This window comes from Glossina fuscipes, unplaced genomic scaffold (genome assembly GCF_014805625.2).
Source record: "Glossina fuscipes isolate IAEA_lab_2018 unplaced genomic scaffold, Yale_Gfus_2 59, whole genome shotgun sequence".
In the NCBI taxonomy this organism is placed as follows: Eukaryota; Metazoa; Arthropoda; class Insecta; order Diptera; family Glossinidae; genus Glossina; species Glossina fuscipes.
Genome location: NW_023998431.1, coordinates 4,125,837 through 4,151,002, shown reverse-complemented (window position 1 = coordinate 4,151,002; position 25,166 = coordinate 4,125,837). Strand labels below are relative to the sequence as shown.

The 25,166-nt window shown below is 33.5% G+C and overlaps 1 protein-coding gene across 2 annotated transcripts in view; it reads left to right on the top strand.

Annotated features, from left to right (window-relative positions):
- The window catches only part of LOC119637460 (MICAL-like protein 1), an 81,425-nt gene that overhangs the window by 40,455 nt on the left and 15,804 nt on the right, over positions 1-25,166 (top strand). The window contains exon 1 of one of the 2 annotated variants that reach the window (XM_038033480.1): positions 10,725-10,900. The exons of the other annotated variant lie outside the window; for it this stretch is intronic. The gene's annotated coding sequence lies outside the window, so the exon portion shown is untranslated. Of the gene's footprint in view, positions 1-10,724; positions 10,901-25,166 lie in introns of those variants that run through there. 2 annotated transcript variants of the gene reach the window in all.

The window sequence follows — 25,166 nt, the reverse complement described above, 5'->3', positions numbered from 1 at the left end:
TGAATTTCCGAATTAACAGACAAGAAATGTAAGAGTTTTCAACATGATGCCCATGACCACTTTTATGAGATGGTGGGAGAACAAAACTAGTTTTCCAAAGCGGCGGAAACATATCCATCTCAAGAGAACGATCGAGAATGTATCGACTAGAAAGCATGAAAGAATTTTCCACATTTTGTTAAGGTTGTCTCGGTTTCTAATCTGTGATAGAGGTGTATGCGGACACATCATAGCCATTTTGTAACCGTCCATTTCAGCTTTTTTGCGATTATTGCAAATTCGCTTTTAGTATCAACAAATGTATGCTGCTGGTACGAGATTAAGTACAAAAAAAAAAAAAGAAACTAGTAGTTGTAGGTATTTGAAGATCTTTTCATATAAGTCAAAGTCAGCAAAAAATTGTAGATGCCATCACCTCGAAGATTAAGAAAATTAAAGACGACCAACATGACTTACTCGGTTGTAATTCTAGTCTAGTGTTAACAGTATTCGAGAGTAAATCTCGAGTTTTGAGTTTGTGTTGATTTTAAGCTAATCTACGTATGTACGAAACGTTTTTGGTGATTATTTGTATGTAAAATAACGAAAGAATTTAAAGTCGGTTTTGCTTCTCTTGACGGAGAGTTGTGTGAAGTTGCAAACATGATTTCAACGGATAATATTTCGGACAGACAGGGTTAAATCGATTGTCTTGTTCGTTGCACGATCAAAAGTACACATTTTCATCATTTAATGGGCTCTTCGATGCCTACTTTTATGCGTTAGAAATATTTGACAAATTCATTATATCGCCTCTCCTGGATATACTATAAGAAAACAACAACGTTCGGTGAATTGCAATTGAACGTCCGAACGAATGCTTTTTCGTTACAAAAAAAAAAAAAAAAAAAAAAAAAAAATTCATCGCCTTGTGTATAAATATAATAAATAAAACTGATAATGAAATTTATACACAATTTGCGGTATTATGCGGCCGTAATTTGTGCTATTGAGTGTTTCCAAATTCTTATCAATGATTTAAATTTAATTTACTTTCATCACCTACCATCAACCACCAATGCAAATTGTTTTTTTTTTTTTGCTTTAATATTAGTTCATTTTGTTATTGGCAGACCACGCGTTTGTAAAAATCTATTGAGTTAATAGCTGTGGTAGATAGGTGTTGGAAAAGTTACGTTAGAGAGGTGTGCACCACCGCAGAGCACACGAAAGGAAAAATATAAGGCAGATATGTGTTGTTTCTTTCAGTCTTTATAGAGAAAATTTCGTTTATAGTCATATGCGCGCATAGCTATTATTAACTGTAATACAAACTAACACATAATCACAAAAACAGTTTTTACGATGTTCTAATAAGTGTATAAACATTGCATTACATTCTCTGAATCCAATTCTCCTTCAATACCATAACAGTGGTGTTAATGATGACGATCATGATCGTCTGTAAGCGGCGTACTGCTAACACATTGGCACAATTCCCTCGTTATAAACAAACAAACAAGCCGCACACAATAAAATAAAAACATTCTTATTCAAGTTGTATATATATAAAGATACGCCTTACGTACGCTTTTAAGTGTGCTCTTGTGTATGTTGTCGATGATGCAAAAGGAACAAAAGCTAATGTAACGTATAATTTATTTAAGAACTACTCTCAAGAACGGAAAGAACGACCGCTATTCTTTTTTTGCTCTGTCCATCAGTTTCACATGTACATACGTACATACAAATGCACTTATATGGTCATAGCCAGTGCGCTGTCTACTCTATATTTGCTTTCTACAAATGTACAAATTACAATAGAGGCCAACTATAGTCGCAAATAAGAGTTCCCTTAAAATTTATGCACCATTTTAGCTTGACCACAGTTTCGATCAAAGTAAAATTTAGCTATGTTAATAAAGAGTATTGAGCTTTCCAGTTACGCGATAACATCGAAATGTCAACGTATGTATGAAACGAACCCGATCCCGTATACTGCAATTTTGATTTCTTATGGTTTTTCTACTTATTATTGATGGATTAAGGTAATGTGGCGTTAACATCAAGTCTGGGAAGACGGACTAACTAACGTATAAATGCAGCCAAAGTGTTTGAAAACCCTTGCATTATTTTTAAGCAAAAACCATTAGCAAAAGCGAAAGTAGATCCAATCGATTTTATTTATTTTTTTTTTTTTGAGGAACTGTCAACATCGAAGAGGACCCTTGCTGTGTTCGGTCATTCATTACGCAGCCTTAATATCGTTATAAGTGGTAAAAATACCCTACCTTAGTTGGCAATGTGAAACGATTAGACGCAAGTTAATTAAAGAAGAATTCCAACATTTCATTTTCATATGATTTGAGCTCAAATATTTCGCGTACTTGCTGTGAAGTAGTACTACTTTGACTGCGTGCTGTTCGATGACGGACTAAGTGAGACGACGGCACTCAGCATACAACAACTGTGGCTAACCCATATGCTTAGTGCTCTAAGTAATGGCATCCTATGCAGGCATATCTTTTGATCTGGCGAAGACAAGGCCTATCTGATTCATTTTGTTTTCTATAGGTCAAGGACTTGGAGTTGATTTAAGTGCATCTGCACACCTGAACTTGATCTAAGCGTTAATTTAATTCTCGAAGCCCAAGAAATTGATTATTGAATCTAACAATCGCGCAGTCTTGTAGTTGTAGATCAATATTAATGACTTTAAAGCGACTTTGAAGACAGACCAGAAGATTTTCTATCGTAGAGTCCTTATACGTTTTTGATAAAGACATTTCCGAATGATAATAAAATGATATTTTTAATAGTTAATTTTATAGGCGCAATACTTTTTAGACGAATTATTAAAATCTTTTATAGAATCTTGAATGAAAAACATCTCCTCGCCCTTTAAGTTTTATCATTCAATTATGCTTTCCTGTAAACGTTCTTCTATAAATGTTCTTCAAGCTTACTGATTGACTCTGACTCTTCTCTTTCCATTAGATCTTTTGTATGCTTTTTTTAATGGATATGTTAGAAAATTTTCTAATATGTTTTTACCGTCAATTCTGGTATATTGTTTCACACACTACTTTTTACAGTTTTTCTTTTCAGCAATTGATTCCTTCTAAAATGCTTATTTACACATACACATGCACACATGCACGGACGCGCACATATACGCATACATACAATTACGAATAAATATAATTTCATCAACTAGTTTCTTGCATTATTGCTGTATTCTAAACTGGGCAACATTCTTAAAGTGTACGGCTAGTTATACTCTTGACTTTTTTAATTCTAACACAACTAGTTTTCCGTCTACATACGTACATGCAAACATGTACATAACATATATATATATATATATACGTTAAACACTCCATTCAACCATATGTAGCAGTAATGAAAATTATCGTCATCGTTACTGCTCTTTTAAGTTAGTTGGCCGGTCGTTCGTTCACGCTTTAAGTTCTCGTTGTGCACGTTTACTGTTTGTATATGAAATTGTTGTCGCTATTGTTGTTGTTGTTGTGGCGATGCCCGCCATCAGAGAAAGCATATTTATTTAGATATAACGTTAGAGTCCTATTGCACACAAAAGTATTTATCGACGAGAAAAGTCGTTTCGCTTAAAAATGATTTAAATCAATTTCTAATTAAAACTGAATTAAATCGAAATACATTGTCAAGTGAATTGAATACTCTTCAAATCAATTTTAAATTACAATTCATTAGTAAAGCATTCCATACGTATTCCATTACCTTCTTACTGACTATCACCCGGAGGGATATCGTTCCATAGAGCGAATACAAAATATGGCATAAATCCACTTTTGATTTTAAAGAAGTCCGCGCAATCATTGCTCTAAGATGTTAATCAACACGTTCTATATAAATTGATTTGAAACGAATCCATGGAACTTTTAAGACTATACACGATGTGAGGAGAAGTAAGGCATGCCATGATTAACACGATGTGAAGTTGAGGATGAGGAACAAAGATGGCGGCACGTGTCATGCCAATATTTTGGTAACGTGTCTTGAAGTAATATTTTCATCGTATTGATAAAAAGCTTTCAAGTATCTTCGAAGACTTACATCTATCGTGGCTCATGTCTAATTAAAGCTGTGGTTAGAAATTAATCGAGGGAGATAGATGCTTATATCACCTGAAATTTTACGTAAAAATAAAAAAATAAATAAAAATCCGTCTATGTAGCTCTCATGTAGCCGAAACGATTCATTGAACTGCAGCAGTTCAAGTAAACGGCTTGATAAGCAAATTAAGTGGATGGCGATAACTGTTTTAGTTCTAGTCTTAGACAAATTACGCTCAAAATTAATTGTGTGAAACTCACTGCTCGCAAATAGCATTAATTGAAAGCGATTAAGGATCATTGAAATGATTTGCAGGCGATTGTCATAATATCTTTGAGCGCATAAATAAACGGGGAAGTACAGAGATGAATTGCTATATCATATATGTAGCAATTTTTTACAAACTCTTCTATGCGTTCTTTCGCACCATGAACGCGTAATCATGAACAATAAGTTTATGTTGAACTTCAGGCTTCTTTGTGTTTCTTTCAAAAACACCTTCACATAATCCATGTCTTTGTTCAGCTTCGACGGTTCCATCTCTAGTCTTGCAGCATATACTATGCCATGTATCCACATAGTGGACATTGGGGATTCTCCTTAATAAGAATCGAAATTTTTTCTTTATTATTTTTTAATTTTAAAGTAAAATTTAATATGTGTTTAAGTGAGTGTTGACTAGCCTATGTGCTTCGTGTGGTATTGGTAGGATCTCTGCGTGCGTGTTTGTGTTCTTGCCTAACGAAAGCATTTGTCTTTGCGCTGTGGCGTTGAAAACTTACGCAGACGACCAGTTAAGTTACAGTTACTTACAACGGCCTTGCCTGCTGAGCAAGGCAATTTATTATGAATAAAAAGAATTTTTCGTTAAAAAGGAATAGGTGTGAAAAAGACAAAATGCCTACACATATACATACACATAATAATGATCTATGTGCCCTCGTAGCGAACCGTTCGCTTATTTCACCTGCATATCCTTAAAAGGTCGCCGTCAACGAAATTAAATGAATGAAACGATATCCTTTGAAGGCTAATTGCAATCACGGAGATAATTGCAATTTTCTAATGAATTTGAAAATTTTCATCTCTGGAGATCGAAAACACTAATGTGTTTGGTTTCTTCCAAAACTAATTGCATTCAGCAACACTGTGGCGCTTTCCTTATCGTATAGAAACAGATAGTCTGACGGCTTGCTCCTTTCTAGGCTTAGCACGGATTAAAAAAGTTCGAAGTGAAAGCAAATATGCTTGAAAATAATACGAGATTGTTATAAGAGCTTTTACGCTCACTTATTCTAGGAGCGTGCAATAAATCCATCTTTGAATATATTTGTGCCCCTTCTTCTAGATACATCTACTTGTCTTGTAGATTTTTCAACCGCTTTCCGAATTGATTATACTCCCATATTCGCAACGCATATAAAATTGAAAATTAGGCAGGTTGAAGCAGAGAAGTCTCTAGATAGATTATTTGAAAATTTTGTTTCGTTTATTTCTATCTTACGCCACTTGTGGTACAAAGGGCAACATCCAGAAGAACTTAAGGAAGACGCACCGATTTATTATAAGCTGGTGTGTCCGTATGTCCATCTATTCATCTTGCTTTCTTATACTAAAACTACTGGTTGCAATTTTTGAGATATTGTCATCAATTTTGGCAAACTCACGTACTTTGGCCCAAGGACGAACGCTATTAAAAATAATTCGTATTGAATCACTATTGCGACCACATTCCATACAAGACCTTATATTGGAAACTATGTTATATTAAAAACTGTATTAAGGCTATTTAATGGTGCACCGTTGTCATATATTACTGGAGCGGTGGCTATATAAAGGATAGAAATGGCAACATTATGATGGCGGAGAAATTCACGTTTTAGATGAAGTGATAAACTTTTTTGACGGACGGATATCAAACATTTTTTATTCTTTCCAATAATATAGTACGCATTCAAAATTACAGTCACAAACATCTAATTTAGAAATGAATTATTAATTAATTGAAAAACTTTATTGTCGCGGTGGGTTCCTTTTCAAAACCTCTAACCACAACTTATTTTAGGCCGCATTAATTCTCCCAAAATATTATTCGCTTACACCTTATTCACCTCATATCATAAACAGCTATGGGATAATAGTATTAAAATACGTCCTTACAGTGCCCTTTCTTGTTGTGCGAGTTTAAATTGGTCCTTATAATTGAAGTCTTGCCGTACCAGAAAACGTATAATAAATTTTGTTCTTTTTTGCATTTTATTTACTATACAATATTTATTTATTTATTTGAAAAATTTATAAATATTTAGTGAAGAAAAGAACAACACAGCAATTTTTGATATAAAAAAGGCCTAGCAATCTTATAATCCGCCTTGCTAAGTTGATTTTATTTGGAGTGTTTTCCTTACGAATTTAGTGCAATTCTATTCACGGAACAGTTTACTCCGTAAGAATAGCGAAAGTGATCGCTTGTTGACAAAAAAATGAATTAAGGGAAAATTTTGTTCAGCCATCTATAACCGTATACTCGTATATACTAATTTTGTGTTTAGAAAAGAGAACCATTTTCATTTCATTGTATGTTCATCATCGTACCCTTCACCGAAGGCTGAAAAATATATTCATTTTATCAGTTCCTTTATCAATTTGCAAGGTTATCAAGGAAGCTTTGGAGACCGCATAAAGTGATGAAGCTCTTGATGACGATAAAATTCGGAATCAATTTAAGCATGTTCGTTTGTACATCTGTGCCATGTCGTGTCTAAACATTCTCCTGCTCGCAAAAGTAAGTCTCTCGACTGCAAATTTAGCAGAAATATGTGAAGTTCTCGCACGTAGATCGATGTTGAATATGAACCAAATCAGTGTAAGGACACGCCCGCACTACTACATAAACTGAGAAAACCTCTCAGACCAACTTGGTCGAAATTTAGAAAATTTAATTTATTTGTCCAATTGCTTCCGTCATAACAGATCACAAATTAGTCTTTGTCACCATAGAAAGGTTTGCTTTCATCAGAATCTCTATATAGTGTGTGCGATCTAAAAAATAAGTCTATGTGATCCAAATTCCCTATGATTGATTTACTGAGCACAAATTTTCATCATAAAATATTAAACATATAAAGCTTTATTTTTCGTTACAATCCTTATATGAGTTGAAATCAAAAAAATGGGCCTACGAAGTCCGAATTCGACAAGATTCAATTTCTCCGAAAACGGTTATATGGCAAAGACTTCATGAACTTGCCTCATTCGTTTCAAACCTTCCCATTATTAAGCAATTTCGGTCTCGAAATTCTGAAAAGTACAATAATTTTTCATATAATGGTTTATAAAAATAGGACGTTATATAAGGAATGAACCAAAAACTGTTTTGATTCCAATCATTTTCAATGGCGTTCGTATTTGGACCCAAAAAATACGTCAGTGTAGTCAATTTGAAACGATATAGTTCGAGAAATGCGACCTGTAGGTTGATCGACAAGCTTAGAAGCAATTTATGAATCGATCAATATAAAAAAGCGTGAGACTATCTCAAGGCCTTCTGGATGTTGCAGCTGTCCGTGCTTAACTAAAAAAAAATCGGAAATTTTCAACGAAGCCTATGATTCTATGACAGGATAGACTTTACCATTTAAGGTGTTTTCTTCTTTCAAGTCAGTAAAACTTTTCTTGAAGAGATCTATGTATGATCCCTTAATAAAATAAATTTGTACTATTGAAAGGAAAATATCGTTATTTTAAATTCATAAATTTTTTAATCTGTAGAGGCAATATTAATTTTCTACAGATTCCGTGTTTTCTATCTTTTGACAAAAACTGCTCTGATTTCCATAAGCCAAAAACAAAGTCACAACACAAGAACTGTGAAAAATGAAAATTTATTGAAAATATAAAAGAAATCCAAGAAGAGAAGGTAGAGTAAAACTTGCATTAAAGAAAAAAAAAATTTTAATGAAAAAAACAAATCATTATATGAGATTACCTTCACTTGCAGTAGTTTGAAATTAAGGAAATCATATGGTTTGCGAGAGTGAAGCCAAGTTAAAAATGCTAATTCTATATGATTTCTTTGTGTAGAATATGACAAAACAACTACAAATAATTATTCACTAAGATATAATTTAATAAATATGAAACTAGCGTTTGTAAAGACATTAAGAAAAATATTTTTAACGTCACATATGAAACTAATATTTTTCTAACAAATTCAACTTTTTCTTTTCGTTCCTCTCCTCTTCATTTTTCCATTTTTACAAATATTTTTTTTATTATTTTTTTTTTTGAGAAATGAAAATATTTTCTTAGACAGATCAAATATAAAAAACTGATGATAATGTTGATGTTAATAAATAAGAAAAATGGTAAATAAAAAAGGCGGCAAAGCCGTGCAAGAAATTCTATCGTCAGAAACTCTGTTAAAATGAGAAAGCAACAAGTAAAATAAAGCATACATATATAAATAACTTTTTAACTTTATTAAAAGTGTTTCGTTACTATTAATAATACAATATTAAAAGGATCTCATTATCTCCCATAATATATTCAAAAGGAGTTGATCCAGTTGGGAGGCCCAATACAAAGTATACATACCGTTTTGGATGCTATCTCCTTAAATAAGGAGTTTGTATATATTTGTAATTGATTTGTAATATGTATTTGATCATCATCCATTCATGTAAGAATGAAATAATATTATTTTACATTTCTGTCCATACATAAAATCTCTGATCCTTTATATTATCTGAACAAAGATGGTGTCTACAGACCCTTAAGCGAGGAACAATACCAACTACTGTTGGATGGTAAAGCGGGTCTCTACTGTTAACATTTACGTTGATAGATGCATTTGTTATATTTAAGTGAAACCCCATTTTCCATCATCCCTAGCTATAGCAGCCAACTCTGCCTCCAAATCGTTATCAGTCTCATCATCTTTAGTCGCAAGCTCTATTATTTTTGTCGCAGACTGCGAGCGGCAATCTTTTTTGGTGACAATATTTGTTAATGTGCTACCCTGCGTATGTAAGAATCGCATATATTGTTATATTTCAAAATCAATTAAATCGGTTTTTAAATTTGCGCACTGTTTGCACAATTGTGAGAGGAGTGGGCATTGAAATGGGTATGAATGGGCATGAATGGGCGGCAATTCTTAAATTTGAAATTGTCATGCCGCATCAAAACAAGCGTCGCTTTGCGAAAATCTGAGAATAATTAAATGAGTGAGTCTGAAATCCACCAAACATTTTATGATTATACACACTTATATATATTAGCCATTGTTACGAGCCCTCTGATTCTCCCAAATCCAATTGAAATTTATAACAATTCGTTTTTTTCTAATTTATCGGTAACTGCTTTGTTTTTAGCTAATATATTCTACAGGATGAACTCGGCTGAGTTATTTTGATACGACAGTGTGAGTTATGCACAATTATTTAGATGGTATGGTTGAATTATTATGAATTTTATTCTTTCAATCTTTTAATGTTGCAATGCTGCCTAATGAAAAGGAAAGAAACTTTGCTAATCTACAATTAGAAGCAAGCAGTGCTTTGAAAACTTGAATTTGTTTAATCATATTCCAGGGGCAAAACATAAAAGCAGTGCTTTGAAAACTTTAATTTGTTTGGTTATATTGCAGAGTTAAACCATTCTGTAAGTATATGCATATAAGGTTGTGTGTTTTATGTATGCACGTATGTATTCCAGAGCAATCTTACCAATTGCAAAAGGCATTTGGTTTGTGTCTTGAAGACTTTTTTAGGAAGCGCAGTAATGAAATAAAACAAAATCGAAAATTACAACTCTGCGCAAAAATTGTATTTACCACAGAAACACATGGATTTCATATAAATATTTGATAAAAATTCCAATAAAATCTTTTTGATTTTGTCTCTCCTTTATTAAATAAAAAATGTGCTTGTAGAAAAAACTTTTTTGATATGAATAGAAGACCACTTGATAGAAAACAATTCATTTGAGATTAACATGTGATGGCAAGATTCCACAAGTTAACCGTCCAGATTCCACATTACGGTATATAAACCGCCCAGATTCCACAATACGGTATATAAACGCATTGAGAGTTATGTTATGTTTATATATTTTATCACGTAATCATTGTCTTTATATATTTTCGTACAAATAAACAATAGTCTTTAACACATGTCCAATCAGTTGACAATAACTAAATAAATCAGATTAAAAATAAATTAAAAATTCTTGCATTTTCTCTTTATTTAAGTTGGGTAATATATGCAAGAGGACGTGTTGATTCTCTAAACACCTGAGCATTAAATATGTTGATGACTTTTGCCATCTCTTTTATTCTCTCGCGTTAATCAGTTCGTTTTCGATTTTCGATAAGAATGTGCAGCAAAGACAGCAAAGTAAATTTTACTCTGAGAAGTGAATTTTATTCTCTGCATTTTTACGGGGCATCCAGTAAAATCAATTTTACTCTGAGAAATCGAAATTTATTTCAATTTTTTCTCTTTTGGATATAAGACGTGTGAATTTTTTGCCGCGGACATGTGTAAAAAATGAAATTTATATATTCGTAAACTTTATTTTCTATTCTTTTTAACAAAAGCAACAACAACAAACTTTGCAAACTAATTTTTAAAAACACGCTTTTATTTTTGAAGAAACAATATTTGTTTATTGCAAAAAAAAAAAAAAAAACAAGGCTCTGTCGTTGGTGTTATTATTTTGTAGCGTATGCAAAAAAAGGAAAAAGTGAAACCATTGGAAATTGTCCTGTCTCGTAATTCATGCCGTTAATTCCTAGTTATCGATAGTAAACGCAACAAAGGTGAGCACATCATTCTTTTCATATATAAATTGCTTACCTTTTTACTTGCCTTACTCGTGAAATAGCGATGATATTGTAAGCAATTTTTTCTTAATTTTATGTGTTTCTTGCATTCATAGTTTTTTTTTTTTGAAATAAACACTACACGTCCATGCATTTGTACGCGTGTGCATGCATGGACTTTTCGTTCATGTGAAATATGAGTCATTTTATCAACAAAGTTTTTTAGCACTTAGAGAAATTGTTATTGCTTTCCAGTTCTTTATATACATTATGTTATTGAAGAACATTTAGTTAAATGTATTTCGTTACTCTTATCAGCTTAAATATGAAATGCATTAAAAAACCGCAACATAAACACATATATATATTTCGTGTGGTGCAAGCATATTTTCATCATAATCTCTCTAATTAAAGTTGCAGAGTGTATCGTAAAAATGCGTTATTATTATTATCTTTTTATTTATTTAACTCAACCATATTATGGTTGATTATCAGTTAACTTATCAAAAATTGTATTTAAATAATTTGTCAACATTTGAGATTCTGGTGTGGTTACAACACTACATACAGTACTGCTTCTTCTATGCTATTATTAGTAGTAAGTACCGTTTGGTTTAACGTACGAACTATTATCATAGTCGTCAGTTACCTTTTGTTGGAAATCGAAAAAAGCTTGTGGTTTGAATATTCTAAATTCAATAAACGAAATAGGTCGTTAATCTTAAAAATATTTCTGTTATTTGTTTATTTTTTAATTTTTGTCGATACACAACGATAGGTTTTACGATAATAATAATAATATTTCATAAATTTTATATCCATTACCAAAGCATAAGTAATATGTATGGATTTATGATGCCATTTGTAATATGCAGCACATGTCCGAGATACCAAATGGTGTTTTCGATCCTGATCGACATAAAATTTTAAATAGGTTAATAGGTAAGCCGTATATAATTGTGATATGGAAAGTTAGTGAATAAAACCCCCACCCGATCGGATCTCACATGAATTGCGCGAACAAGTTATATCCTTCAAAAAATACTTAAGAGTATATTGCCTGGTAGGAAAACGACACTCACAAACGAAATTTGGAAACTCTAAGAAGTACGAATGTAAACGTTTCCATAATTAATTACCAAATTGTTATGAAATGCGGACAGAAAATATCCTCGTCTCACCTATCGACATTCAAGTGTTTACACTCTACACCACTTGTAATACGGAGTGTATTAAATTTTTGCAGATGTGTGTGGTATGTGGAAGGACATAAGATAGATGCTTTCATTATACTAAATGACTCATCATCATCATTTTTTGAATCGATATAGACTTGTCCGCCTGTCTGTTGATGCTGATGTGGCTTGCACTTAACGATGAATCCAATTAGAAGTGGATTGGATAACATCACTTTTGCGGTCACTGTTCATATGACGCCTTGTTTTGGAACCCTGGTTGTAGGGAAATAATTGCCATTTTCAAAAGCATTTTGGGTACACTAAATTAATGCGAAAAATTTGAACTAAACGAACCCAGTAACCGTTCCTACGAAATCATAAATCTTTATATGGTAAACAAAGTCTAATTTTTCTAAATATTTCACGGTAAAAATTTTTCCATTGTAGTAACTTCATCTAAGAATTAACCGTAACAAATTTTGACTACGTAAGCTAATTTTTTCGATCTCACCTCGGGCATCGCGTGCAAAAAGATCTAATATTTAAGATTTTATAAGGAAAATCGCGGTTCACATGATGGCAATTTGTTATAAAACCGAAGTATATCAAATTTGGGCCAAGTGGTTCTATCGTTTCGCCGCGCCTTCTATTCTTTTTCAAGATTATTTTGGAAGGTAAGCCTTTATATGAAAACAAGGTGTAATTGTTGTTGTTGTTGTTGTAACAGAACAAGTAAAAACAGTATAGTTGACCGCGATTGGCCACTGGATACCCTACACCACCTTCTAGTTTGCAAAAATTGCAAACTCAAGGTTAAACACAAGAGAAGAATACAGGCAAACGGACGAACGAACTTTAGTATATATCGGTATAAAAAACCGGACCGGCCTCGAGTCCGCGCAAAATCATATTTATTTTTATACCACAAGTGGTGTAGAGTATAAACAATTGAAGATTGATAAGAAATCTTTAACAAGAAGTTAGATTTCGTATATTTGAACCATGTCTGCTCACGTTTTAAAAGGTATTTGAAATAATCAGGCTTTCATGAAACGTATGTAAGCGATGTACTTGTGCGTAAACAATGTATAATTTTTGATTTGGACGAAATGATGGCGTAGGGTATGTAATTGTCGAGTGAAATGGTTAGTCGCTTGTTCTTTATTTATTCAATTGAGAAGACAATGGCATTCCAAGGTCATGTTAAAAGGGTAAACTGTGATTGTGCTTCTTTTTATTTTTATTATTTTGTTATAGTATGACGCCATTCTTTCTTTTTCGCTTAAAATCCACGTCATATTTACAAGCATTCGCTTTTATACTCTTAACATTTCCAAATATAATATACATTGACTTTTAATGTTACAAAGGTGAAAATAATAATTTTCATATATAAACATTGTAGAGGGTAGAGTAATCTCTTAATACGTATGTATAAAATACATATTATTATATTAATGGAACAATCAATCAAACATGACTCCATCATGGATTCATCGATGGATCCATCACCACCAAGCGTAGTGGAAACTATTTGGTCGAATTTATTTTTCTTTCGTCTCTGACGCTTTGAAATTTCAATTGTGATTGAGGTAAAGGGAACGGGTCTATTCGATCCAAGCCCGTTCTCTTGTCACTCCTGTTAGATTAATTTTAAAGTTGAAGGTGAAGTAAATCAGTGCATACTTTTTCTTCAACTTAGCAAAACAATTTTTATGTTTTATCTCCTCAAAGCTATTTGTTAGCAAATTGCTTTTAACTGAAGGATCGACTGTACGCGAATATCATTCTGAAAATGAAGTAACTATGAGGAGCAGCAACAGCATGTACCATTTTGAAAAAGAGAAATCGGAAAGTTCAAATTTCTTTCCATTTCAGTTGAACTTTACAGTTACCGACTGAAGGTGAATAAAATACGGCATGAAAAGGATTTTTTTCATATCCCATTATTGAAATGACAGAAAGGAAAAAAAGAGAAAGAAGAGATCGGGAATGGATCCTTTTTCACCGATAGAAGCCAACTGTCGCGACAGATGACGAACTCACATTCTCTTTGGAAGATTACTTTCCACATCCATTCGATCTCGACGAAAACTGAAGTAATTCTCTCATGACTCAAATGTAAGAAGAATAAAACTCAATCATGTAAGTGCACGTGGCCGACGAATTTTACAATTGTCCGTCTGTACCGCTTAGATGTTTGCTAAAGAAATTTTCCTCATTACTTCTGCTTCTGATCAGATTCTCGCAAATAAATTCTGTTTCTCGAAAACACTCAGAGAAAGCATGATAAAGCGGCTACTAACAAGGAGAGTACTTTAAGTAGAAGTCTGTAAACCATAATCGCTTACACATATGGACTCTTTACTGTATAGTAGATTTTGTAGCGAAAGGCATACTAGTCTGCGACTGAGTTCGGATGGCATGTCTGCATTTCATGCTTTATAATAAAATGGTAAAAACTGTTTTAATGAATAATAAAAAACATTGTTTTGTTTGTATATATATATATATATATATTATTATAATAATAAATTATTCGCTGGCGCGCATATATATGCACGCACTTGCATAAACACGTAATGAATGCATTCACGTTTGTTATGGCGTTGCCACTCCTTCAAATCCTCTTAAACATAAATATTGAAAAATTAGATAGTTTTACACGAAAAACAACTAAGGAGAGAAGCTGTATACGATCTCGAGTAAACCTCTCGCACATAATCAAATACGATACGATAAATATCCGATTGACTAAAAAATACTAAGCTTTGAGAAGAGCGATTAATTCAATCATTTCCTGCCCATGTTGACCGTGATGTTAAGCTGTCTTTGTCATTAGGCGGAGTTATTCCAAACTAAAGTTCATATATGAAAAGAGCTTCAATTAATTGATATGACCCGCTCGCCCGCCAGAATCGGCAGAATAGATCGGCACGGATTCGATCAGATTTACGAAAGATTTATGTTTTGCTGGATTTTAGCCTTTTATAGAATAGACAGACAGGTTATTGTTCTATATTAATAAAGAAAATTCACTCTTCTCGCCCCGTCTAATGGATCAATTTAATTTCCGAGCGGGTTGATTTTCCCGAAAATCTTTTGTCAGGAAAATGTAGCTGAAATAAAAAAAAAAAAAAAATTCCGATATAAACTATTACCACAGTATTGACTGATTGATTGATTGATTTTTATTTAACATTTAAATTTTTAGTTTCCTTCAAAGGTTATGACAAATTTAACATATTTTCCATATATGGTTAACAGCTATTGCTGCAGATATATTTGCTTTCTTTTATTTGTTCTCATTCGCTCGCAGTATATGCGTTTCCAATAGACTGATTACGGCGGTTTAATTGCAATTCAAGCAACACACAATAATTTGTTTTAGAACAAATCAGAGCGTTTAATTTTTCAACGAGCACTTTTTTTCTTTTTTATATATATTGTTTTTTATTCATTTCGAATTTTCGTTAAGCTTCAGTTGCTTTTTTCTCATATACCAAAAAAACTGGGGTGGCTGTGAATGTATAGGTTTTCAATCTGGGTGACATACATAGTGAGGTAAGTGACAAATGATTGAACATAATTTTATATCCATCACTGTGGATTGAAAAGATGTTGTTAGATTTGTTGGTCGGTTTGCGACATCCACTGAAGGGCCTATTACAGCTCCATATTAATAATACCGTTAATAAACCCGATAACGTGTTTATCCTTTCGTCACCACGCCCATTCGTTCCCTATGTCTCTCGCGTCGTTCACTAATCCATCTATCCATCCATCCATCCATCCATACGTCGATTGCTTCGTTTATCTGGTTGCTTATCTATTCAACTGCCTTTCAGGTATGCGGGTATGTCTACCCTTGAACATGGAATTTGAAAAACGCGAAAATTTTAATAATACTTTAGATCCTATTGACGTATAGCAGAAAATCCACGTCACTGCAATGTCAAGACGTAATGAAACGCTTCACTTACCTTTGTCATTGAATATTCAAGATTCGCTTCAAGTCGTTGTTAGCCTTCTAAGCTAACTTGTTATCGTTATTCTATAGTATCATATATATCGTAACGATTAAAGTGAAGGTTAACTATGTATTTAGCTATAAAACGAGAAGCTTAATTTTTATGACCGTATACATAGCAAAATCGCAATCATTTTATGAATTTTATAAAATGATGCTTTCCCTTCGCGTTAACGCGTTCTTTCAAACATATGAACAATGTTCCGTGCACTGGTTCGATTAATTTTTAAAAATTATATAATTAATAATAAAGTTTTATAAGCCTATTCATTTCATAGGAATTGATTGCTACACATTATCGATTGTTTCTAATAAAGTACTTCGTTATATACCAGTTCTTTACCGCAAATCAAACAAGAAATATATCGTGAAAGTGAATCCAATGTTTCTTCTGTCTTCATTATTTATTTATTTTTTTTTTTTTTTTTTAATTATTTCAACATCATCCAACAATGATTTTTGCTTAGTTGATCGAAAAAAAAACTACGTAAATATTTCCTGCTTAGTTAGGTGAAATGTATGTAAATAAACTTAGAGATATCCGCCTGAGTGGCCGAGTAGGCAAGAGTCTCAACTCAATGGTCGTGGGTTCAAATCTCAAGAGTGGGAGAGTTTTTAATAAATCCGAAAGCCTTAGATGCTAGCGCTTTAAGACTTTAGTCTTAGAATTTATTCTCTACCTAAGTTTAAGTAATAATAATAATAATAATAAACTTCGAGATATCAGAAGGCATTTTGTGTTTTTGATAAGCGTCACGTTCTTAATCGATTTAAGCCTGTCCGTCTATGTGTCCGTCTGTGCAATGTTTGTGGTAAACATTTTCATGGTCCCAAAAATGAAGCTGCTCCCTTCAAAGTTGTCTGAAATTATACCAAATTGCTGTAAGTAGTTCAGTAGGTAATGAGAATGGGCCAAATTGGTCAAAAGCACGCCCTCAATGCAACCTAATATGCCTTTTGTTTTTAAAAACACAGAAACACTGCCTTTTCACTCGTTCCTTATAAATCACAACAAATACGAATCAAAATTTGTTCGGATATTTCATGGATGAGGGTACAGCAACTGTAGAATTTGAATTGGAAAAAATTGGCCACGCCCAACCAAATATTATAGAATATTCAAATTTAATTCTTTTGTCAAATATTTGATTTTTTTGTAATACAGAGAAACCATTTTCACACACCCTGCAAAGCCTATATATTGCCTTGATAAATAGCAAATACTGAGCCCACCTAGGCAACCAGGCAACCATCCTAGCGTCAGTAAGCGTTCTCTTCTGCGCAAATTTTAAAATATAAATTCCAAATTTGGCGAACACGTTCGAAATTATCGCAAGCAAGTTTGTATTGCGAATTTGGCAAGATCAATCAAATGACACGCCTACAATACAATATAAGGTCCCCTGTATTGGTTTTTCTTGCTCATTATTGACAGATTCTAAAATAGATGTAGTGATAAAAATTATCGCATCTATTCCGTGGATGATCTTCGAGTGTCTGTAGAAAAAAATAAAGAAGGATAAGTCACGCCCATTTGACATCATAGAGTATGAATATTGAAAATTTTTTTTTGCTAATTTTAAAAAAAAGTTAATGGGTATAAACGGGCAGGATATTACGGTCGCAGCCGAATATCATTTTTCTACTCGTTTATTAGTGGGGATCAGCAGGATCAGTTTAGTTATGTCTTAATTGCTCTCCCTAATATAATTCGACGTATCGCTGCATTCATTTCATTTCCCGGTCCCGATCATCAAAAATATTGTTGCATGTCGGGTTAAGATATATCCTCAAAAGTCGGGAAATGGTGTGTGTTTGATATTTTATATTACATCCAAATCATCAACATATGAACTAAGGCGGCGTTGCTTATTTTTCGGATGAGTTTTATCCCACAGAAAATGCTACGGGAATTGTTCAATAATATAAATAATGGTAAAAAGAGGGCCTGAAGAGAGATAAAAAGAAACGCGTTTGTAAGGTGGATACTGTTTTATTATAATTATTCTCGCCTTTAATCCGTAAATGAAATGTACTATGAATTGGAAACGTGCGTGCAGCGTTCAAAACAAGAACAATTTTGGAATAAATAATGATTTTTCCGAATAGTTAAGTAAATTCATATGTCGTACTGAAAAGTGGACAAAGTACACGCTCAAGTTGACGGTACTCGATTAATTTACATCGCGTATGGCGCCGAATGGAATGGCTTATTGAACAATCTATCAATTATTGCAGAGACTCTTGTCTGCTACGAATCTTGGCAGATGTAAAATTCAGAGTCCAGATGGGAAGTCCGGAAGGGTAGCTTTTGACAAGTTCCGTATGCAGCGAATGGCTATGTGGCGGAAGGTCCATCATTTAAGTGCTCCAAATATCGATGCGGGCAGTTGGTGTTTTCCTAAGAACGATGTTCATCGCTTTTTTTCTTTTAAGAACTTCTGGCAGTGCTTCCTAAATTTTAATCGCAAAGAAACAAGAAAAAGATGTCTTCCATTACGAATTTTGAGTGGTTCTTGCCAGCTACCGTTACGTCGTATCTACTTAAAAAAATAAAAGCACACACACACATACACTCGACCTCGATCGACTGCTGTTTACGTTTAAAGTCCTGGCAGAAGTAGAAGTAAAATATCTTTCAATATTGGCTTGAAGTTTTTAAGGTTATCTTCTAAAGCAATTTTTGGGAAAAGTAACAGCTAAACTATACGGTAACCAATGCCGTTACAGCTTTTTTCCACGGCTAAATATTTGCAAAATATTTGGTGTGCGCTAGTCATACTTATGACCAAAACTACCTGAACGTGAACATAAGTCACATAGAGTGTTTTTTTGTTCCACAAGTTCCGGTTGATCTTGCTTGCAATCGAAGATCGAACGTGTGATTCAATGCATGCTAATGATGGACTTAAATATAAATCAATGATTTTTCTTTGGCTTCCTTATACCTCAACTTTCAGCGAATTGGGGAAAGTAAAGCGCGAAAAATAGTTGTTAACTTAAACGAAAAGAACAAAAAAAAAAAAAAAAAGAAGGATCTTAAACGATAGTCGGTTATTTCTGTTTTCGTGTTTTCGTGTTCTTAATGTCTTTAAAGCCAGCCACATTCTTTCTTTCTTTATTGAAACGATAATGTTGTGCAGTACACACTTTAAAATTAACAATAATCATCATTTTGAACTTTTCTGCCATCAATTCGGAGCCAGTTGTGTGTATACGTTTGTAACATTGAAGCGCGTTTGTTTAAAGTGAAGTTGCTTTTGCAACTTTCTTGAAATTGCTTACTACTTATCTACATAAATGCCGAAAGCTTGTATCATATGATTTTTGTTTATTCATCGGTTCATCTTGTTAGCGAATGATTGCAAAAAAGAAAAAAAAGTCGTAAAAAACCGGTTCAAAGAGAAAACCGTTGTCTTTTCCTACATTCTTTCTCTTGTTCCTCACGGTATGCGTTACTTATTAATGCTTTGTTTTAATGCTTTCGATGCAGTTCTTCGTTTAAATTTTTCTAATTTTTTTTTTTTTTTCTAAATAAAATTTCTACCTTACGTTCATCTCATCATTCAGTTAGTTCCATGGTGAGCTCGTTCGCTCGTCCGCTCGTCCGCTCGTCTGCTCATTGACTCGTTTAACTTAACTGATAAATTTAATGATTGAATTGTCTTTTGACCTTGATTGCTTTAAGTATATTAAAATTTTTCCTGTGAAATTCGTTTGGATATGTTTATGGAGGATATGCCTATGAACTGAAGTTACTTCTAGTTCACGCACAAGAAGTGAAAGATTATACGAGACGATTCAATAAGCCTCCGGTTTGATACTTACACGGCGATCGATATGATTTCTAAACAGTAGCAACCTTCAAAATTTCATGATATTGCGCCCGTTAGTTTATAAGTTATAGCTGGCCTAGTGGCATCACTTTGCTAATTTTCAAATACAATGCGAAAACTGGGATTTCGTGAACTGAGTGAAAAGATTGGCGAGGATTGATGAGGGAAACTACCTTTTAAATTCAGCATAGGCTTCAAACAAGTTACGGGAAGTTTTCGATGCCGAAAACAACAAATTATCGGTAGTTTGCTAATTTGAAAAGGCGTCGGACGAACATCGATAGTACTGAATGCTCTGGCCGACAGCGGTTTCACACCAACATAAAAAAGGTGTATAAAATCATTTTTGAAGACTTATTGAGTTGATGTGTTGTATGTGTGTGTTACTCTTCATCCGTTTCGGTCTTGTTTTCCAAGTTTTTGTTTTTTCATTATTTTTTGTATTTTTTCTCATTCTCGAATCAAATCTACAAAGATCATAATGAAGGAACATTCAGTTTTCAGTGTTTTCTGCACTTTTCAAAATTCCTAAATATATCCGATTCTCGGACAGGCGTAGTTATTTCACTTTTATCATCATCATCATTATATTCGATGGTCTTCTGAAAGACTTTAAAAATGATATTAAATGGATGCGACTTCAGATGTAATCACTTACGAACTTACCGTCTTAAGGGGTGACACCACTGTACATATTTTTTAAAAATGTGTTTTTTTTTATCGTCTTAGTAGATCTTTTGAACCAATTCCAATAGCTAAAGAAAATTCATTATTTAAGGAAAATTTTTTCTTTGATTCACCGAGAACTATCTGTGAGTGAAATAGGTGCCGGCGGGGAATTTGCAGGCTCACGTATTCGCTGTTCTAGTTCTAGTTCACTTCTAATACACTAACATTATCAAAAGCAAAATTTGTTAAGATGAACGTGTAAGATGAACGCTTAGTAGGTAAGTGTCGGTGCTTTTGCTAAGAAATGAAAAGTTTGAGATCAACTTTTTGACGTTTTTTATAAATTCTGCTAAAAAATGACAAATTTTCGAGGCATGCTCTTCTTGGCAGATGCAGCAAGGTTGGCCCCCTTATTCATATTTGAATATAGAACGGTATTTTTATAGCAAAAAAAAATTGTAAACAAGCTGCCTTTGAAAGACCGCTTTTCAAAACGGTCCACGATTAGAGCCCTATGATTATCTTCCTTTGCAATACTTTTGCAAAATTCTCCAGTGAAACAAATTGGGGAATTGTCGATAAATTCATTTAAATTTTTTTTTTGTTTTTTTTTTTTTTTTAATTATTAAAACAGCAAAACAAGTAAAAATACTATATATAGTGGACCATGACTTACTATTTAATATGCTGCACCACCGCACAGTTTTTCATACAACGACTTCTCAAAATAAGGCGTTATATTGGGAAAGGACGAAAATGTGTGCGATTCGCCGCATTTTCAAAATAGCCTTCGTTCTTGGGCCAAAACAGGTTAGTGTGTCAAGTCTCATTAAAACATGTCAAAAATTGCGACCTGCAGTTTTAATACTAGGTAACAAGATGAGCAGATGGACTGGACAAGCTTCGAATAAAAGTTGTATTTATTTCAAGTCGTTGTACGTGTTGCATACATCCGTACAAACTTAATACCTACTTTGTACGAGCCCATAAATCTCTAAAATTTATTTCAAGGTGTACACCGTTGTCCAATTTCCCTTCACTCTTATCTTCGTAACGTTATCTGTTGATGGCATGAAATGAATCTTTACATAGTAAAATTATAAACTTATAATAACTTGACCTCTATTCAAGTTTTATGTCATTTACTTTATTCTTGCCGCTTTTTATTCGTGTCTTAAACTTTGACTTTTTCAATTCAATTGTTCCTGTGGTCGTGTTGTCCATAAAAATAAATAAAAATCAATAAATCCGTTATCAAGTTTTGAGAAAAAAACTTCTTATTTTTTCAAGATTATAATACAAGACAATCTCCTTTCTCCTTCCTTTTTTTTTTTTTTTTAATATTTCAACTGATCAATCTTTTAAATTGGCGACAGCAGAGCACGCATGCACTGCCCTTGTGAAATCAGAAACAAAGCAATGCTTTGTAAGTGCGAGGAATGTCATCAACTTTTAAGGAGAACGTAATTACGAGCAAGAGAGCGTAAAAACACTATAATGGACCAGGTCCCATCACTAAATACCCTACACTATATCGCTTAATACATTTATACATTTAGCGACTTTTTTAAAAAAAAAAAACATTCTATGAGACCTGATCGAAAAATGGTCAAATTTGAACCATTTTCAATAGCATTCGTTCTTGCCCCAAAACATGTCCTCGTTGTAACGAATTCCATTAAAATGTCTCTAAAATTTGCGATCGTTAGCTTGGGAATATGAAAAGAAGACAGATGGACGGACGGGCAGACAGGCAAGAGCTACTTTCTGAATCCATCAGTGCGTCTATTTCAAGTCTTTCTGGGTGTTGCATACATTCACACCAACTTAATATACCCTTGTGCTAGAAGCGGTGCATATTTAAATTCTTAAAATTATTATCAGCAAAATATTTCAATTTTTCAAAGGTGATGTAAAGTTGTACAAATGGTTATACGATAGATTCTCTTTGTTATAACTAAAATTGAAGGAAAACGAGTGAGAAAATTATATCCGGTTGTGACCGAATCTTTTATGCTCGTCACCGTTGTCCTTAAAAAGACAAAAAAAATGAAAGAACTAAATTTTTATGCTCTATAGTATGGAGTGGGCGCGGCTGATTTTTTTTTATTTTCAAAATAAACGTTTTTGTAGCACAGGCGCGTGGGTGTTGTAGGCGTGTTCTTTGAAAAGTTCGGGTCACTTCAAAATTCTTTTGCAAATTTGGTGACGAAGATATCTCCATTACCGCTAAAGCGAGAAGTTTACCACAGATGCTACTACACAGTTGCACAGTTGCCACAGATACTACTACACAGTTGCACCGACGAACAGGCGGACATATTTCGATGCATTCCAAATTTGAAACTCGCCGCGACTTTATATGTTTCTGCGCGTCATAAAGGTATTGAAAAAGTGTTCAATTTTGATACTATAATACTGGAAAGGCGTGGTCACTTGTTTTCACTTCATTTTTTATAGCTTATTAGTAAGAAAGACAAATTTTTTATTGCATTTGAAAAACAGAGATGTTCTCAGTTAACGTGACGTTGTGGATGTGTCCTTCGAGCGGTTTGGCCCATTTTCAATACCAACCTGCATGCAAAAACTTGTAACGTTTCTGCCAAATTTGAAGTCGATAGCTTCATTTTTACGGCCAGGAGAATGTTTAGAGCAAACATTGCACAGATGGAAAGACGGACATGCTTAAGTCGATTTAGAAATTGATGCTCAAGATCAAGCATATATATATTTTGTGAGGTCTCTCATGCTTCCTTCTAAGTGTTGCAAGCGTTTTGACAAAATGAATGTATTCCTCATCCTTATATGTTCCTAGATTTTCGTGCAGCATGCATGCTCCATCATCTCTATCAACCTTACGCTATACCTATTGTTATTGTTATTCCTTAAAGAAAAACAAATAGAAAACTAAACAATAAATTTCCGTACTTGAGAACAACAAGCCTTTAACAACATTTGATAATGGAAGAAATAATGAAATTTCAACTTATGTTTTCATTAATGATATGCAAACTTACCTTATTTCTAGCATGATGGAATTATCCTCCCACTTAATTCCAAAGCTTGTAGCTTAAGAGCTGTTTATGCAAAAACCCTTTGAAAGATTTCTCATTACTCCTTACATCGGGTTATTGCGGTATTTTTCACCATTTTGCTAGTAATGGCCGAAAGTTTTTATTAGGAAACATTCTTGCTCGTCGTAACGTTATTATTCCGTTCAGGTCGGTGGTCGAAGTAAGAATCGTAGTGCGGTAGACCTAGCTGTAATTAGTGACTGCTCAATCGTTAAAGATATAACATTTATCGATTGGGCACAACCCTCACCAGACTGTGTTCACCACATCCTCTCCCCTCTTCATATATCTTTGTTTCTTCTTCTTTCCTCATTTGTTTCGGATCGTCTTCGTGTTGCAAAAAAGGGGAATATCCACGGAGTGATCAGTCAAAGCAACAAAAAAATATTTTTTATTAGTATCATCTTTAATGAACAATATATTGGGCTGCAAAAATTACGATATCGATATCAAATTTAGGAGAAATATTGAAAGTTCTTGATACGCCGCAGACGCAGGTTGGTACGTAAAATGGATCAAAGCTATTAAGTTGCACTTTTTTATGACTTCTCGTAAGCAACGATAACAGTTCCAACGGACATGTGAAGATGATGCTACAGTGAGTGTAAAAAATGGGGGAAAAAATCTTTTTTCCCACTTTTTTTTTTTTTTTTTTTTTTTTTTTTTTTTTATATCCACTACTGGAAAATGGAGAAATAATCATAATGTGTGTAACACTCAAGAATAAGCTTCAGAGACCACCCAATAAAGTATATATATTCTTGATCAACATGAAATTCTGAGTTGAGTTAGCGATGTCTCTCAGTCTGTGTGTCTGTGTGGTGAGCGTTGTCGGCACTCTTCTGGTCGTCGCATAAATGAAGATACCGACTTTAAGTTTGGAAGAAACATTGGAAGTTCCCGCAGGCAGGTTGGCATTGAAGATGGTCCAAATAAGTCAGAGCAAAAGCGCCGCTTTTCTTAACAAAAATTTGTGGGTTTTTGCTATTTCTTTATTCAGAAATTATAAAAGCTAGAAATCTGAAATTTTCCACATCTACTTTGCGAAACACTCCACGCTTTACGTGTAAAAATGGAGAGAACCGGCCGCGCCCACACAAGCGGTTAAATTATCTTTCTTCTATCTTTTTTTTTAGATTTAATGTTTATTTACCATAACACGAACAAGTTAGAATATTTAGAATAATTTTGTACATTCCTCAAATCAAAATCTATTGTCTGCATAAAAGTGGATTCATTCTAAGATGAATGTGAGAGACGCCGCGATTAATTTTTTCTTAATAATACAAGCGATATGGGTATCAAATAAAAGAGATTCGAAAGAAACTTAGAGAAAAACATAGTGGTGGGTATGCGAGATTCGGACCGCGCCGAATGCAACTTTGATAGTTGTTTTTTAAATAAAGTGAATCGGCGTCGAAGACTTGGCCAGAGTCAAATATAGTTTCCTTATTTGTTATTATTATTATTATTATT